At 37.3% G+C, this 15811-nt stretch overlaps 1 protein-coding gene and 1 pseudogene across 11 annotated transcripts in view; one reads left to right on the forward strand and one right to left on the reverse strand.

Annotated features, from left to right (window-relative positions):
* LOC128112043 (glyceraldehyde-3-phosphate dehydrogenase-like) overlaps nucleotides 1-4263 on the reverse strand; it is an 87105-nt pseudogene extending 82842 nt beyond the window's left edge.
* The window catches only part of Zbtb20 (zinc finger and BTB domain containing 20), a 786974-nt gene that overhangs the window by 343388 nt on the left and 427775 nt on the right, over nucleotides 1-15811 (forward strand). The gene's annotated exons all lie outside the window — the stretch shown is intronic.

Below are 15811 nucleotides of genomic sequence, written 5' to 3' on the forward strand. Positions count from 1 at the left end.
ATAGATATTTCATACCCCAAGTAGGTATTGTATCCTGCCAAGGGTAAAGAACACATAGTGTTAAAATAAATAAAGTAATGAAACATAGTGAGTGTAAAGATGGAATTTACATAGACTGGTTTTCACAGAACAGGTGGAACTTAAAATGCTTCTGAAGTCCTGATGTTGACCTGCCATAAGTCACTCTGGTAGTAACAGGAAATGGAAAAGGAAACACACTGAAATTCGTATTATTCATGCTTCCTCTAGTGACAATGCCTAGGAATAAAGACCAGAAAAGTGCTTACCGCCTTAAGACATCTTTCTTTGCATAAAATAGTTAGATTACTCATAAGCCAATTCTTTATTAAAAATAACCTTCTATTCTTTGTTTTTAAATATAATGTTAAGTCAGTCTTCTGTGTTGATAAGAAGATAGTCAATAAATAAACAAATGACCCTCTTACTCATCTTCAGTTATCACAGTTTTCTTTAACAATTGAATTTTATTTATAGTTGCTTTTCAAATTATAGAAAATATAGTTAGCATTTCTTACTGATTTTCTCCATTCTTCTCATTTGTTAAATGATCTACAATCTTTTAAAAATCCCAGAACATTATTCCTTCATTTACCCTATTAGTCTAGGTTCATTGTTATGTTGATTTCAAAAAGTAATGATTTGGTTGTTGAAATGCCCAATACCTCAAAAAAGTTATGGGAATTTGGGTGTCTTGTTATTTCTTTCTTTCATTTTTTTTCTTTTTTCTCTTTTGCTTTTGTATGTTAGGTGTGTGTGTGTATGTGTGTGTGTGTGTGGGTGTGGGTGCGCGCACACGTGTGCATGTATGCTTGTGTGTTCACATGTGTATGGATGCATATGTGTGCAAGTTCATGTGCACTTAAGTCACCTGTGTATGGAGTCTCCAATGTTGATAGTAAATGTCTTTCTCAATCCCTCTTAACCCTTTCCGTTGAAGCCAACTCTTTCACTGAACTTGTAGCATACCATTTTGTCTAGCCTTACTAGCCAGTGTGTCAGGGATTCTATCTCCTCTTCCTGCACAGTGGGGCTACAAGTGGGCCACTACACCAACCCACCTTTTACTGGCGTCTAGAGATCAGAATGTATGATTGGGCAACAAGCACTTTTCTTGCTTAGCCATCTCCCCTGCACTTGCTTGAGCTTCTTGTTGTGGCAGATGCTCCAGCTTTTCAATCATCACTAGATAAAGTGATAGATATACTAAGTGGTGTGGTTAAACAACAGTCACTCTGCTGCTGCAGGTTCTCAAGTAGTGTTGGTGTTTTAACATATTTAAGTGTTGGTGAATTTAGGATATTATGTTAAGTAAAATAAGCCAGGCCCAGACAGACAAATAGAGCATGTTCTCACACATAAGTGAAAACAAAAAAGCAATAAGCAAACAAACAAACATATAACCTGTTGGTTTCCCAGAAGAGGAAAGAGAACGGGAGGTAAAGGCATATGAAATGTTGGATGCTGACTGAAGTCATAAGGAAGAATAAGTTATCTGTCATATATGACCATTACAGGATTCTGTAAAGCTCTAGAAGAAAGGATTTGAAGGATCCTAAAACACACATATGCAGATAAAATTTAGGTTCAAATAAGAATTACCCTGTTATTTTCATATCTTCTGTGTATTAACTTTGGTACTATATCTCATGAATTGGAAAATTATTGCACAGCTTTAAAAATAAAAGATTTTTAAAAAGTCATTGAGTTTCAGATATGAATTATCTCATATAAAACATTAGAAATAGATATCCTTTGATCAGCTAAATGAAGTTACTAGAAGTGCAGGCAGAAGACCTTCAATTTTATAGTATAATGTATATTTGTCAAATATGGTTGTATGGGATTAAGGAGATGGCTCAGCAGTTAAGAGCACTGGCTGCTCTTCCAGAGCACTGGATTCAATTCCCAGCACCTAGATGGTGGGTCCCAACTGCCTGTAACTACAGTCAAGGGAATCTATTCTGGTCTCCATGGACACCTGGCATACACATGGTACACAGACATACATGGCGGCAAAACACCCATACACATCACATAAAATAAAATTTATTTTTAAAATTTTAGTATATATAAACCTTTCCACCAAAGTTCATTATATTGAATTTGGGAAATGGGTGGTGATATCTTACATATAAATGGCTGGTTTAAGAGAAAATACAAAAGGTCTGTACTCCATGAAATACACTAGACTTAGAAAGTTAAATCCTTTTCGTTCCCAGTCTGTGTAATCTTGTCAAATGCCTTCTGCGCTTTGGTTGCCTTGTTTATGTCAATTCTCAAGGCGATGGAGCTTAGTTCCTCCTAAGAGCTCCTGTACAGCCACATGGAATTTTGTCTTCAGGTGTTGGCACCCTGTTGTCTGCAGTGTGTTCATACTGAGACTTGGATCAAGACTTTAGAGATTCGGAGCAACATGGTTTGGAAACAGTTACCACCTGTGTTCCTTTCCTATGGCTACTTATCAAGCTACTACCTTTGTAGTGATGTTAAGACACCTGTACTTTATTCTCCAATAGTTCTGCAGACCACAAGTTTAATGTCAGCACCAAGTATCCAGGTGAGGACCCTGATGCATTCTTTCTGGATACCACAGTAGATAATCCTTTCTGCTTCTGCTGACTACAAATATTCTTGGTTGGGGAGATATTACTCATTGGAGTGCTGTCTGGTCCATGGTCACATTGACTTGCCCTCCTATCTGTAAGCAACCTCCTTCTGTCAAGAATCCATGTGATTTTTGTGGCTGCATTTAGGAACCACCTAGAAAATTCAAGAAACTATCTCTATGAAAAACCTCAAAGTCTCCTTTTGTAGCCATATAAAATAGTATTTACCGATAGAAGGATTAGGATTTGTATATTTTTGATAGAAATGTTCAAACTAACATATCAGCTCACCTATGTACCTATTCTCTAACTCTTGCCTTGACTCACATCCTTCATTATCATTGTAGGTCAGGTGAAGGAGAGACTGGAAGGAGCCTAAAGGAAGGGAGAGAGGAGCTTGGAGAGAAAGAAATGGATGGATGGATGGATGGATGGATGGATGGATGGATGGATGGACGGACGGACGGACGGACACACACACACACACATACATAGATGATAGATAGATACATAGGTACATAGATACATAGATATAGGTAGATAGATACATACATACAAACATTCATAGATGGTAGATACATACATACATACATACATACATAGATGGTAGATAGATACATACATGGTATATAGATACATAGATAGATATAGATGGATAGATAGATAGATAGTACTGACTTTGTTCTTTGCACTGTGTTCTTTAGCTGAACCACTTAAACACACGACATGATAGATCCTAGCATGAACACTTTCAGGATTAGATAAAGCTAGCTGCCTGAACAGTGATCTGCAGACTTGTTAATTTCATGTTTTCTTTGACCTGATTCCTATAATCCTTATCTTAACCATGAAGACATCTAAAGAGACTTACACTCGGTTCTGCCTTCCTCAGAATCAAGCGTCTTCCATCACTGCTGAAGGCAAGGAAAACCCAACGGCTGAATCAGATGTCAGTTCCCTGTCACAGTGTATCCAAGAAGCCTGTGTGCTGTCGCAGTTGTTCTTGAGCATTTATTCTGATGCTTCATGATGAGGAGGGACATTGCAGAAAGGTGGCTATGGGGAAAACATCTGGAAGAAATCAGTCTTCCAGGATCAAAGAGCTCCTTGTGTAGCCCAGAGGGTCCTCAGAGTGCTCCTCAGAGCAAACAAACGGTTCTCTGGATGAGTCACTGGGATTTTTTTTTCCTGCCAAAAGCCCATATGTGTTACAAAAGCTCAAGGAAAAGGGATGGAGAAAGGATAAAGGAGAGAAAATGAAATTAAAGGAGGCAAAAAAAATCGTTTAAAAAACTTTACATATGAATAAAAAAATTGTAACATGATTATAATTTTTTCATGTATCTAGCATTCTTAACATTGTGCCACTCACATTGCCCTAGCCTAGAGTAAAAATATGTATACATAAAATATGTTTAAAATCACAAGGAAATGTGGCAAAGGAAGGGTAGTGGAGGAGACTACAAGACTTTGAAACAACATATCTCTAATACATGAAAATTGGCAGAGGATAGTGAAGCCCAAGTCAGTGTCCCATACCCTAGCCAGTGGCATTTTACTGAGGAAAAAAAAAGTTACTTATGAATCAGTACAGCCATGCTTTGTTCTGCATGAGTGTTTTAATAGAGCGAGTGTAATATAAGGATCAGGTGGGCTCATGGGAATGGAACAAAAGGTTTTGTAAAATTAAAGCAAAATAATTATAGCTCTAGGTGCAAAGCGAGCATACTCCAGCAGTTGATAGCAAGGACCTGCTCAGAGCAGAGAAAGAGGGGGGGCATGCTGGAAGGTTTTTTTTCCTTTTTCTTTCTTTTTTTTTTTTTTACTCACTAACAAAGGCTTTTAATAGGTAACAGTTGTAAAGCATCTTTGAAAGTAATTAATGCACCCACACAAAAATTTATTAAAATGAAAATTTAAGGAATTGTCTAAAATGAATTAATTAACAAAAAAAGAACATCATGCCTTTCTTATTTTTTAAAGAAGGAGAGAAGGTTAAGCAGAGCAGATTTTTGTGATACTGCATTTTAAAATGTTCCTGGTTTATTTAGTATCTGAATAGCCCTTAAAGAGAGAGTTGGCGTGTTTTATTATCCACCCCCTTTAGAAATACTAAATGGGGACAGGCATAAAATGGGGATTAATTTGCCACACATGAGCTTTACAACCCCTCAAAATGATGATATCTGTTACAAAATGATATCTGTTTACAAAAGTTTAATAAGTTTGTAGAGACCTATAGGAAGCAGAATAGGACATTCAGAGATGGAGATGGGTTTGTACTGTTCCGTACCGGACCTTCTCCTGTGCTCTTAGGCCAGGAGAACTCTGCTTCCTGTGGACTGTGGAAGATGAGGGCAAATCTGCGTGGTGCAGGACTGGTCAGTTTTACCTCAGAGAATTTCTAATTCGTGAGGAAAACATTGACTGTACTGATCCTATTTCTGTAAGAATATTGAGTAGCTGCATTTGCTTTCTCTTCTGCCTTCTTTTGTTCCATACTGAGATACAATTACAAAGTCAAATATGTGCAACCCACATGAGCATTTACTCTTTGCTGTGAAAGTGATTACTAGCCAATTACAAAAGTTTCTACTTTCAGGACGTTGTTGTTGGTTATTTCTCACAACCTTCAGGTCTGAACTTGTAAATAAATCTTTGAGGATAAGGGCCTCCAAACCTTCCATGCTGCAAGTCATTGGATATGACAGCCTTTCTTCCAATATTGATAGTTTCCTTGAGGGAAGCGTTTCTGAAAGCTAGTTCAGGTAAAGTATGGGAAGGAAGGGAGTTGTTTTGTTTCAACCACACTGTGAACCCCGAGTTTGCATTTGAGTTAATTAAATAAAATGAACCTTGGGTCAGGAGGCTATATTAAGCAGCTAGTTGACAAAGTAATCCTATAGCATCAGAGGACATCAGGGAAGACAGAGAGATGCAGGAAGTAGAGGGAAGGATTAGGAGTGGCGTAGCCTTTTCTGGTTTGGTGAAGTAGAAGCACTTGTCTTTCGGAGACGCCAGCTAGTTTCTAGCCAGCCTCTCTGAGCTATCAGGTTTTCACCCCAGCCTTTGACGCTTGAGTCTTATTTATAAATAGAACGATAGAGATTTAGTTAAAGCTACCTTTAGCGGCAGTGACAGAGCCTGTGCCTGTGGGAACAGGATTCCTACCAGGTGTGGCCTGAGTGGCCAGGCAGCTGCTAGAAAAGCAGGCCAGTAACTGCAGATTGCAATTGCTGGCTGAAATAGCAGTAGATTAAGGCACAGCCACTGTGCTAAAGTTAAAACAACAGAGTTGTGAAGACAGTCTCCACTAGTTAAATGATTATTACACAAGTTTTGAAGTGGTAAAAGCACACTGTTTACATGCGACCTGCATAGATTTAATTGAATTTCCTTTGTCTTCAGTAGTTTTAAAATATCCCTTAATATGCCTTTGTAGTAATTTGGATTGTCTTCAGATTCTGTTTTTGTTGTTGTTGTTTTGTTTTGTTTTGTTTTGTTTTACTGACAATGAGTCATGGAATTTATTTTAAAACAGTTCTGTGGTGTCCATATCATTTTACCATTTATTCAAGAGAAAAGCAGATTTGTACACTTTGTGCTAGATGTGCTTGCTTCTTTTTACATAAAGAATGAACTCTTGGGACTGAGAAGATGGTTCAAATGGGTAAAGTGCTTGTTATCCAAGTATGAGGACCTAGTACCCTTGTAAAAAGCTGGGCAAGACATTGTACACCTATAATCTCAGCTGGGAGAGTGGAGAAAAACTGATCTTAGGACCTTCTGGCCAGCAGTCTATGTAATATGTAATCTCTAGTTCCATCCAGTTTTCCTGCAAATAGAATGGTTTCATTCTTTATGACCGAGTAATACTCCATTGTGTACATATACCATTTATTTTTTAATCTGTAGATCTGTTGATAAGTATCTGTGATGACTATCTTGGCCTTTGTGAATAGTGTCACAGCAGACATGGGTATACAGGTATCTCTGTATGCTGACTTCTTGTCCTTCAAATATATACTCAGGTAGTATAGCTGGGTCATATGTAGGTCTATATTTTTAGCCTTTGGAAGACCTCCATACTATTTTCCACAGTGGCTGTACTAATTTGCATTCTTTTTTTAATTTTTTATTAAAATTTTTTCATTCATTTTACACACCAATAAAAGATCCCCCTCTTCCCTCCTGCCCGCAGCCTCCCCCCAACCCACTCCCCACTCTTCCCTCCACAAGAAGGTAAGGCCTCCTATGGGGAGGCTCATCCAGTAGAGGCAAGTCCAGTCCCTTCCCCCTACCTCAAGACTGCATGAGGTATCCCATCATAGGTAGTGGGCTCCAAAAAGCCCCCTCATGCACCAGGGATGGATTCTGATCCTACAGCCAGGGGATCCCCCAAGCAGATCAAGCTACACAATTGTCTTGCCAGGCAGAGGGCCTAGTCCAGTCCCATTCAGACTCCACAGCCATTGATCCAACTTTCACGAGTACCCACTAGTTTGGTTTTGTCGTCTCTGCAGGTTTCCCCATCATGATCCTGATGCACTTGCCCATAGTATCTCTCCTCCCCCGCCCCCGTCACTCTCTCTCTCTCTCCTACTGAACTCCTGGAGCTCTGCCTGGTGTTTGGCTGTGGATTTCTGCATCTGCCTCTGTCAGTCATTGGAGAAAATTTCTGTGATGAGAGCTAGGGTATTCACCAATCTGGTTATTGGGGCAAGCCAGTTCAGTTCAGGCACTCTTTCCACTATTTCTAGTAGTCCAAGCCGGGGTCATTCTTGGGGATTCCTGGCAACTTCCCTAGCACCAGGTTTCTCTCTCTATCCCCATTTTATCTTCCTCCATCATGGTATCTCTCTCATTGCTTTTCCACTCCATCCCTGTTCCAGCTCGACCATCCCATTCCCTTATGTTCTCATCCCCCATCCCCTACCCTCCATTGCCCACCCCTCACCCCTAGTTCACTCATGGAAATCTCATCTATTTCCCCTTTGCAGAGTGATCCATGCATCCATCTTTGGATCTTCCTTGTCTGTTCATTTTTCAAGAAATTTTATTTAGTGGTTATGACATTGTAGCACTGCTCTGATAGTATCTTTGCTTATGAAAATAAGCAAATTTATAAAGTCCTGATAGAAGACATTGAGCATTCAATCCTTTCCTCATCTGTCCATAAACCTGGTAGAACTCCACTGTCTCTGGAAAACAAGTGAAATTAAAAAAAAAATGGCATGGGGCTAGAGAGATAGCTCAACTGTTAAAAGCAGTGGCTGCTCTTCCAGAAGAAAAGAGTTCAATTCCTAGCACTCACATGGGAGCTCAGAACTGTCCATAACTCCACTTCCAGGGAATCTAACCCCTTCTTCTGCCTTCTGTGATTGCTGTCTTTCACATGGTAAACAGACACACAGGCAGACAAAGACCCCCACACATAAAATAGATAAATACATTAGATACATACAATTTGAAAAAAGAAAGAAATTTGATGTATAGTGCTAAGAACTACCTGTTTTCCTTGGTAGTTAGTTCCTGGTCCAACTGTCTGCCGTGTGAATTGAAGCTTATGTATCTATGGGCCTGTGATCTGGGATAATATATTTTTCTGTTGCTGCTATATCGAATTACCATCAATTTAGCAGCTAACAACAGATCTATTATTTCATTGTTCTCTAGGAGTTTACCTTGGCTCTCACCAGTTTCTTTGTTCTTGGTTTCATGAGGCTGTCATCAAGGTCTGCATTGGTTGTGTTCTGGATCTGAGAAGGATCCCACTTTTGAACTCCTGCTCCTCAGAGCTCTGAGATGAAGCTCCCCCTTCCCTTGCTAATGACTAGCCAAGGCCATCCTTAGCTCCATGAGTGCTGTCCTTCTATTTCAGGGCCAGCAGAAATGTCTCAAATACGTGGCATCTTTCTGACTTCCCCTTCTACTAAATCTCCTTTCTAAATTTTAGTCCTAAAAGTTATCTGTGTTTAGACTGACTTGATTGAGCCCACCTGCAGTGTCTGGAATAGTCTTGCTGTTTGAATGTCCATAACCATAACTATACCTGCATAGTTCCTCTGCCATATTACTGTAACAGTATCATGTACTAGGGTATTGATTTCTAGGAATTGCATTTTGGGAGTGTAATTATTTTGCTTATCAAAGAAAATTCTATAAGAATGCACCATTTCAGTGATTTATTTCTAAGGTAATTCTGGGTGTTGAGGTTGTGAGTGTTCCCAGAAGTAAGTCTGTTTACCTAAACTACTATTTTTTTCCTAATATAGCTTATAGAACTTGGTAAAAGTAATTGTCCAACTTGGACAGTAAGGTCAAGTAGAAACATAGGCAATGAGAGTAAGGCAAGAAACTGGAAGTGACATTCACCTGAGTCTGACAGCATTGCTCGAGGTTGACTCTGATGTTTGGGATGTAGAGTTTCTTCAGATATTAAGAAAGGTATTCAGGCAAGGCTACTGGATTATGGTTTCTCTTATACTATTTTCCTAAGGAAAAACTGAGCTCGCCAGCAACTTAACACCTAGTATAATTTAAAACAAAATGTTGAGAGATTAGAAAGATAAGGGAGAAAAGTTTCTAGTAAACAGAATTCCCAAGTAAAAGTGGGAATGATTAGAACAGTAGAATTGTAAAACTTGAATGATAGCTACAAATTTTAGTCTAATTACAAATAAAACATGAAGATATATTTATTAATGTTTCAAATGTCAGAATCTAATTTTAATTTAATAAATCTTACTTACACAGTCAATTATCAACTAAAAGCAAGGATAATTGAAGGTAAATATGTGTTTATATTTTTTCTCAAAATATATTCTGTTGTGCTATTCATGTATTTATGTTGGTTTAATTTATAATTGATTTCCAAGTATTCATAATTATATAATTAATAATAAAATACAGACATAACTAAGCATTATTGTTTTTCTAACAGGACAAATAAACTCACAGTAGCCCCCATGCATGGACATATTCATAGAATGTACAAATATTCAGAACATATATAAAGTGCATGTAGTTCATTTAGGTGTATCTATTGTATCTATTTCACTTCTCAAATAGTCAGTATACTCTGTCTTACTGTGTGTTGTGCACAGAATACCCCATAGGAGAACAAATTTTATGACCATAAACTCCCATGAGGGTACACAACATTCGCCTTTATTTCTAAAATAAAAAAGTATTGGTTTCTAAATAAGTTATATGTAGTGAACACTGAGTCAAGTATAGGACAGCATAAAATTACCATGTCAGAATTAATTTTCACCTTTACTCTTACACATGTTAGATATGTAATATTAAGAATTTCAATTAAGCCAGGCGGTGGTGGCACACACCTTTAATCCCAGCACTCGGGAGGCAGAGGCAGGTGGATCTTTGTGAGTTCAAGGCCAGCCTGGGCTACAAAGTGAGTTCCAGGAAAGGCGCAAAGCTACACAGAGAAACCCTGTCTCAAAAAACCAAAACCAATAAATAAATAAATAAATAATAAATAATTTCAACTAATCATGTGTGGCCTCAGTTTCCTTAACTATAAAATAAGAATTAAACTTCTCCCATTTATATTATAATTGATGTTCCAATAAAATGAGCTGGTTAAATTAAAACACTTGAAAATTATAAATTCTTACAAAAAACATTTTTATGTTTTATGCAAATATAAATGATTCCTGTTATTATGGTTAAGGAATAGTCTGTCTCTTCAAATATATGAATTCTAGATAAAATGGAAACTAATTTATTACCCTATTTTTGTATCAGTTGAAGTGTTCATGTTTTTTTTCTTGTATGTCTGATGAGTTGGTAGTTACAATATTAAGTAATTAGTAAATAAAACAATTTAGTAAAAAAAAACAAGTGAATTATTTAGTTGGTTCTAATGTTATTATTTGTGCTAAAGCTAATCAAGACACTATTAGTTGTCACTGAACTAACAGGGAGGAATTTAGAATTAATGGTCAAAATATATAGAATTGCTATAATATATCTTGCTTGATAATTTTCTCTATTTTGTTAATTAGTTCATTAGTAAAGTCATAGCTTACTTAGTTCTAAATTTCAGCAACAATGAATTACAGAACTCAGGAGCATACCGGTTATATGGGAGTCATGGTGGCAGCTTGTGTGTGTGAGTAAGTGGCTGGCTGTTTCTATGTTCCATTTCCATGTCTCCAGATCCTCATTCTCATGCAGAGATATAGAGTTAAAGGTTCTTTCTGCTAATGGATAATTGGAGGGTACTGGGATGAGTTTTAATGATTGTTAAGTGCCTTGAATACATATATACATGTATGTATCACATATGTGTATATATACACATGTGTATATGTGTGGGGATGTGCGTTTGCATTTGCATGCATGTGTACATGCATGATTGTGTGTGTTTGTACAAATGCATTACACATGCATTTGTAATGGGCCTTCTCTTATCCTCTCTTTGAAGATGAGGTTTATCGTTATTTATTCCTCAAGGAGCCACTGGACCATACAACCACTGATACTTTGTAAGTTAAAGATCTGGATATCCAGTTTAGTTAAAGGGAATCCTACTTCTATCTCTTACTATTCCAGTTCTAACCCAAACATTTGGATTGGCATGGGTTACAGGAAAGAAGAAGAAGAAAGGGCTAGCAGGTAGGAAAGGGCTGGCTGTTTCTCTCCCTTGTTCCTACTGTGTTGCTCCTGTAGTTTCTCTTTCTTCAATCCTTCTTTCCTTCTTTTCTTCCCTCTTCCTTCCCCTTATCTCCATTCTCCCCTCCCTCCCTTCATTTCTTTTTTCCTTCAGTCTTCTTTCCTTTCTTCTTTCATGTCTTTCTCTTTTTTCCTTTTTTTGACCTCTCAGAGACTACGTCAGAGGATAACCAAATTTTATTGATTGCTATCATTTTTCTTGTGCTTCTCATTTTCCTTCACATTGATCCAAACTTTATCACTTTTCTCACCACTTCAGTCTTACACTGAAGTGTACTTACACCACTTACACTCTTCCCTGTGTCTAAGAGTAATACTGTCCTGAACAGATAATTTCCTCATCAGAAATCATGGGGAAATCAGTGGAAAATGTAATAGCTAAGTGTCATTCACATTCCTTTTCAGTATTTTGGCTCCCTACTTGATCATTATCTAGACAATATTTTCTCCTTGAATACAATAAATAATTTAATTGATTTATAAATTGTTTATTATATTAAACAGATTAAGGAAGGTGGAATTATTGTAATAAGTAGTATATTCATTCTACCTTTAGAAGGCATAGACATGACCATCTCCTAGTTCTATGGAGAACAGAAAGTGGGATCAAATTACAGGTTGGAACATGCTATTACTGTAGAAAGGAACTGGATTGCTATATCTTTCCTTTCTACCCAACAGTATATTTATTTTATCGTTATTTTTTAGTAAAAATAAGTTTTAGAAAGGAAGAAAGGAATGATTGTGTTATTACGGATGTCTGCTGGCAATTCAAAATGTTGCTAAGCAGAATTTTCTTGGAGAATTCAAATTTTCCAGTTGGACTGACTTACTGTCAAAAAGTCAAGTTGATTATTCTCTGAATTAATTTGATAATTGGCTGAATAAAATGTTAATGCCAATTAGAAAAGGTACAGTTTTAAACTGTGTAACAAAATAATTTCTAAGACTGTTTTGTCATTTTTATTGATTTTTCTTAAACACTTTAGTGAATACTTCATATAGTTAAACTTTCTATTTTTATGATGTATTGTTTCTTGACCTACTTGCTGTATGTGCATAACTTACACACACACACACACACACACACACACACACACACACACACACACACACTTTAATTCTTGTAAGAAAAGTCAAATTATATAGTCTTCCTTTTCACATAAAACCACTTGGAACATCAGTTTTAGAAGAGCTTAATTCACTTATTAGATGTTTTCAACTTTTTTGTTGTGGATAGAACATTTTTTGAAGAACATTTAAAAACACTTGTTTCATGTGCCCAGTGTGCTCTGTGTATGTGTGTATGTGTATGTGTCCATGTATTTGTGTGTGTGTGCGTGTGTGTGTGTGTGTGTGTGTGTGTGTGTGTGTGTGTGTGTACGTGTGTACAGATACCCATGAAGACCAGAGCATCAGATTCCTTTGAGCTGAACTTGCAGGCAGGTAGCTGCCCAATTTGGGTGCCAAGAAACAAATGCAGGTGCTCTGGAAGAACAGCAAGTGTACTTAGCCATTAAACCATCTATCTAGTTCATTGGATAACCTTGTTTTCTTTTTTTAATGCTACTAGGAACTTGAACCCAGGGCCTCATGCACCTCAAGCAAGAGTTCCACCACTAAGGCATATGCCCAAAGTTTGCAAGGCTTGTTAGGCGTTTCTAAGCCCTTCTCAGGGTTTGTCTGATGCTCCCTGCAGCATGCCTTCTGCACTCATTTCCTGTTGTTTCCACCCTCCCTCCTCTTACTCTTGTGGAATCCCATCACCTTACTGGTCTCCAGGAGTCCTCACACTTAGAGTCATCCTGAACTTCTTATCTAAACCATTGCCTTTGGATTAGGATCTGGCTTCCAATCCCACTTATTAATCGTTCTTTACTTCATGATTCTCTTCAAAGTAGCCTTTCTCTCCCAGTAACATTTGGTAGTTACGCCATCCTCATTAAGCTGCACATCTTAAATAGATGCCCATAACTCCGTGTTTACTTTCCTTCCGTAAATGTTTCTAAGAAGTTGAAGACTCTTGATGTTTTCTGTGGACTGAATATAACTTTGTTTTTAAATCAATGTCCTATAGAACTACTTAAAACCAAAAAATCTATGATCCATGTAATAAGTCTTCTAGCTGCCATTCAAACCTGATACTGTTGTGTATTAAGGAAGAATGGACTGGTTCCAAGGGAAAAGCTCCTGACAAGTCAAGATCCATGTAGGAATGCCACGCACTTTTTGCATATGTTTTATGCACCCAAGGAATCTGCCCGTATTTGGGGTTCTTAAACGATTTTGAGATAGGCCTATAAGTAAATATGATAATATTGACATAATATATGAGGTTATAACCAAAACTAAAAATAGAGCAAATAAGATGTTAGAAACTGACTGTCTTACCTAGTGCTTTCCTTAGAAATTACCCATTATTTTAGAATTGAGTAAAGTATGAAATTTGATCAAATGGTTAATTAAGTTTTTGTCTACAGTGTCTGTCAGACTTAGGTTGTTCAATAAATAAAATATTAGCTCACAATTGAATTAAGATCAAAGTCTGTGAGTGGGTGAGGAAATGTGGACTTTTAGTCTTAACAGGTTGTCCTCCTGAGCAGGATGCAGGGCCTGTAGCCCCAGGTGCTAGCCTACCAGGGTGGCCCTGTGCTTCTCAGGGCACCATGCCGATGAGCCTCCCACTACAGCTCTGATTTTGGCAGCCACGGCACAGTCAGCTCTTTGATCCTTGGAGTGGCTCCTGCCACAGTAAGTGGTTCTTTTTGTTTTGTCCCTCCTTTTGGTCATTACTCCCACCTGGCAGTACAAGACAGAAACTAGGAGGTGGGAGGGAGCAGTGAGGGGACACTTGAGGAACACGGTCTGACAAGCATGAAACACTGCCTAAACTGGTCTGGTTCTGAGAGCGCATGTCTAACATTGCTGCCAACTCATTAATGAATAGTTTATTTTGTATATCACACAACAGTCTGCTGAAAAGCACATTTCCCCATTCTGTTTTCTCGTTAGTGGGGTCTTAAATCACCATAAAATGCATCCATCCATATGAAACAAAGGCAGTACTACCCCTTGTCTTTTTATAGTCCTCTTCCATAAGTATCTGGATATGCTTGTTAACATCTACTTTATCTTGTGCTTTGGTACTTGAAAAATTGATTCTCCAACATGTTTGAAAATCAATTTGGATGTCATCTTTTCATGTAAATACTTTGTTTAATTATATATTTTTGACAAATAATAATTCTATAAATTTATCAAGTACAATATGCTATTCTGACCCATGTATATATTGTGAAAATATTTAACCAAGCTAATTAACATGTCCATAAATTTACCTGCAGGACACTTTGTTTACAATTTCAACAAATTTGTAGTAGTCCCAGTTAACATCAATACAGCATTTGATAAAGAACATAAAAATGATTATACCAATTTTATAATGAGGTGATGAATTCAAGATGGTTCTACTAAGCTAAACGGAAGGAATATAGAGAAGGCATCAGAGTGTCCAGGGCTAGAGAAATACTAATAGTGGCATGGAGGAGACATGTGATTCTATTTAGTGGTAACTTCTACATATAGTCCCAATTAAGCTATTCAGTCTCTTTTAAATAAAATTTAGCCAGATGGTGGTGGCATATGCCTTTAATCCTAGCACTCAGGAGGCAGAAGCAGGCAGATTTCCGAGTTAAAGCCTGTTTGGTCCACAGAGTGAGTTCCAGGACAGCCAGGGCTATGATAAAAGCTGTATCTGTCAATCAATCAATTAATAATAAAAATAAATAAAACAGTGTTCAATTAATTACTTGTAAAAATCAGAATTTATTATAAACATGTATTCCTGTGTCTATATTTTCCCTGTCAACTGTTTCTTAAGGCAACCATTTCAGCAATATTAGAAACATCTTCAAAGAAAAATTATCAGGCTATCAAATCCAATTTGTTTTCAATAACTTATTTATTTTTATTCTTTAAAACAGGCTTTAATAGTGCCTTGTGTCATTTGACCAAAAAGTAGTAAATCTTGATTCCGTGTGTTATTACTCACTTTGAATAATTAAAATGCCATATACTATGTAGTTTTCAATGAGTTTCAATGCTATACATCTTAAGTGTATTTATTATATCCCTTAATAACAAGCTGTTTTGGAAATAAGGGAACTTAGCATCAGAGAAGGTAAATAATTTGAACCTAGTCATACAACTAATAAGTGAAAAATCTAGAATTCAGGCTCAGGTATTTCTGACCCAAAGTCTCCCTTCCCCCTTTTTAGACATTGTCTTTTCAGTATCTCATCATGTAGATGACCTTGCATTGCTTCCTAAAAGTGTTTGTGGTTTGATAAGGGGAAAGGGGAAGTGTGTCACACATTTTTGTTTGTCTGTTTGTTTGCTTGCTTTAAGCACTTGAAACTATGTCCAGCACAATCTACTTGTCAATTTTTTCGCCTAATGAGGCCTACTAGCCTGGAGATACCATT

Source organism: Peromyscus californicus, unplaced genomic scaffold, assembly GCF_007827085.1.
Source record: "Peromyscus californicus insignis strain IS unplaced genomic scaffold, ASM782708v3 Scaffold_16__1_contigs__length_79575227, whole genome shotgun sequence".
NCBI lineage: Eukaryota > Metazoa > Chordata > Mammalia > Rodentia > Cricetidae > Peromyscus > Peromyscus californicus.